The sequence below is a fragment of the Chrysochloris asiatica genome, unplaced genomic scaffold, assembly GCF_000296735.1.
Source record: "Chrysochloris asiatica unplaced genomic scaffold, ChrAsi1.0 scaffold00137, whole genome shotgun sequence".
Classification (NCBI taxonomy): domain Eukaryota; kingdom Metazoa; phylum Chordata; class Mammalia; order Afrosoricida; family Chrysochloridae; genus Chrysochloris; species Chrysochloris asiatica.
The window spans coordinates 7218073-7221621 of record NW_006408655.1 but is presented as its reverse complement, the minus strand read 5'-3'; the positions used below and the strand labels follow the sequence as shown (position 1 = coordinate 7221621).

The following is a 3549-nucleotide window of genomic DNA, read 5'->3' as shown; positions in this document are numbered from 1 at the left end:
GTAGTTTGTCCCAATTATTTTTTTTAAATATGATATTTTTGTTTTCAGCGAAGTTTTTTGTTTTTTTTTTTAATTTCAGGCAAAGAATGTTAAAAGTTTATTTGCTAGTCACTGCACAGTCAATAAAGACAACTATGAAAATGCAAAGAACACAAGCTAACAGGACAAAGATGCAGCATGAGGAGACTACAAGCTCCCTGCACTCCAGCAAAGGTAAGCAAGCCAGGATACCGACTGTTTTTACTTGAACCAATGCTTTTTCCTTCAAAAACTGTGCCAATGTGTGTGCATCACTGCACCTGGTAAATTAAAGATTCAGTGTTAACAACAAAATCACCGCAGTTTTCAAAAGAAACAATATACATAATACGTTCAGAATCATGGTTTTCTTTTTCTTCTTCTTTTCCCTGAATGTTTTAGTCTCTTGTGTTTCTTCTTTCCCATCAACAGCAGGCTGTTTGAAAATAAGTTCATTATCTTCATCATCACAATTCATTTCCACCGCTTCAGATTTTTGTCTCTCTAAAATTGATGTTGTACAAACTAGTGTGGGGTCATGGATATTATTCGTAGAGTTCTGAAGATCAGTGTTCGAAATATCCCATTTTTTTCTTTTTTTTTTTTGTAAAATCAGTGGAGGAAAACCATACACTATTCCTTTTTTAGCTATCTTCTTCCTGAGTAATTTTTCTTTGTTCTTCAATCGCTTCTCCATCCGTACATTTCTGTAGGTGTTCATTTCTTATTATACCATTTTATTGCTGGATTTGATGGCTTTGAAAAGGGAACATCCCAGTCTTTGAAAAGCTTATAATATACGTTCTCAGATGGCATCAAATCACATTTCAAGAGTCTTTCACCAAAAAGGTAGTTGTTCATTTTTCAGCAACTATCTTGGCAACATCATCAGACTCAAACTCCACAAAGGCATAACCTTTGCTATTTCCAGTTTTTCTACTTCTGGACAATCTGAGTTATGTAACAGTACCAAACTGGGAGAAATATGCCTTGAGTTGGGGTAAGTGGCCCACATAGACTACTCCAGGAGTAAGTTTTAATTTCTGGGTCACTCACTGGTGATCCTGCACCACCTGCTTCTGAAACTTGGCCTGTTCCTGGGGGTTCAGCAACAAGAGTGGCTTAGCAGGGCCAGAAAAATCCATCATGGCCAAGCTGACGCTCTTCACGTGGAGCTCCTGTTTTCAGTGAAGTTTTACAAAGCAGTATAGGTTTCCATTCAACTATTTCTACATAAGTTGTTCAATATCATTGGTCACATTCTTTACAATATGTGAACATTGTCATTATTTCAACTTGTGTAAAAATAAATATTCTCATTATCAATGTTTATAAAAAATAAACATTCTCATTATTCTATAACATTCTACAACTTGTTCCATTTCCATTAATCTAGCTTCCCTGTCATCTTACCTTTTCACCTTTGTTTTAAATTAATTGTTGACCATTTTGTATCACATAGATGATTTTTTAAAGGTGATATTTGTGAGCCAATCTGATATTTAGGTGCCTTTGGGAGCTTGTTTCAGCTCAAGTTTTAAATAGTATCTCAGGGTAATCATCTCAAGGAATCCTCCAGTCTTAACTGACCCATTAAGTCTGGTTTTTCTAGTTTGTCTTCACTTTTAACACTTTCTCTTGTTTTATTTTAACTTGTCTTTGTTGGACATGTCATCTGGAAAGAGCAATTACTAGAAAAGGATATCATGTTTGGTCAAGTAGAGGGCCAGTGAATACATGTTATTATGAGTGGCACATAAATACAACAATGAACTCAAGTATACAGCTATGAAGACACACAATCAGGCAATGTTTCATTCTGTTACATGTGCATAAGGTCACCATGATTTGGAGCCAACTTGATGGCAACTAATAACTATATTTCAATGAGAATGTTAGTTTTCATTGAAAATGAACCATATTGCATTTCAATTTAGTGTTACAAGACTGCCAGAGGTATATATTTAGGATCAATATCATACCAGCTGCTAAATATTAAAGTTTAGAAATTAAGATTAGTTTAAATATTGATATTTCATTGTTCAAATATAATATTTAGCAACTCTTTGGCTTTTAGCCATGATATTTACTTATTTAAACATAATGTATAGGGTTTCTGAGGAGATGCTGGTGGGTTTGAGCTGCCAACCTTGCAGTTAGCAATACAGCGCTTATCCAAGAGTGACACACCAAGACAACAACTTGTCTTTAATAAAAGGATATATAATAAATAGCCTTTGTATTATTTTAGGCCCAACAATTAGTTGTTGTTGTTTTTTTCAACATCGATTTTCCATATTCTAAGTTTCCTTGTGTGTTCTTTCAGCTGACAACATTGTACAGCAAAGTTAATAGACAGGTTGAAGTTCTGGGCTCTGAGTCCTCCAAGTAGCTTAGTCAAGAGCTTATATATTCAAGCGAGTATATCCCCATTGAAGCACTGTCCTTGGTTACAGTGACCTTTTGGCTTGAAGAGTTGATGATTCAAATGTCTATGTGTTAGGTAAGGGTTTTATTACATTTTCAATGCTTAAAAACCTTAGTTATCATCACTGTCCATCACTATCATCATGAGCATCACCATTTCAGGTGATAGGCTTCAGGCACAACCTTAAACTTCTGTGAATATTTTGTTTTAGAAATGTATTCTCTACAAATAAAGTGTCATAGAAAGAGGTGGAGATTGGAATAACCTTGCAACAAGAAATGGATTTTAATTTTCTGTGTATAATTTTGGTTCAGAGGATATGTGAACTATGCAGTACAGTGGTTGTTAGGTTGATTTCCACTCATGGTGACCAATGCAGAGTAGAACTGCTGAATGGGGTTTTCAATTTGCGCCAACCGGAGACTCCCTATGCAATACATAGAGGCATCAGTCCAACGTATCAGAGGTGTACTAAGGGACAGCATGCTAGGATCTGGAAATAGGACACGATGCTCTGTTCCAAAGCCTGCCTTTCTGCAGACCTGGAAAGAGGATTCATCCATCACACAGGCCAAGGGATAATGCACACATCCTGTCTGAGTTTAACTAGGACTGTCTTTGATTAAGCAGGAACAAAGAAAAACAAAACAGGATACATTTATTAAAGCTAAAATTCACGGAGTTCTGTACATACCATCACATATTTTCCTTACAAGAAACCTATAATACAGGTGTGGTGCTGTGGGTTAATGCGCTGGGCTGCAAAGTCAGTTTGAACTGCAAGGTTGGTGGTACAAGCTCAGCTGTCGCTCTTCAGAAGCCCTGTACAGGTATTGGAACAAACAAGATGGTTGATTGGGTAGAGTGCAGTGAGGAGCTCCATCAACAACAACACAGAATACCAGACCAAGCAAGCCCAGGAGATGGTGCCAAAACTCTGAACCACATATAAAAGAATATTTAGAAGGTTGGAAGACTTACAGCCAGGGGAATTTATAGCAGAAGCAAGAAATCCATTGCTTTCTAATTCAAGACACTCAGCTGCTCCTGCAGCAGCCATCTTGGGACAGACCAAGCAAGGGAAGGGTCAGAGCAGCCACGGA

The 3549-nt window shown here is 37.0% G+C and overlaps 1 pseudogene; it reads right to left on the bottom strand.

Annotated features, from left to right (window-relative positions):
• Positions 1 to 307: 307 nt before the first annotated feature.
• On the bottom strand, positions 308 to 1166 carry LOC102833695 (annotated as a pseudogene).
• Positions 1167 to 3549: the final 2383 nt, after the last annotated feature.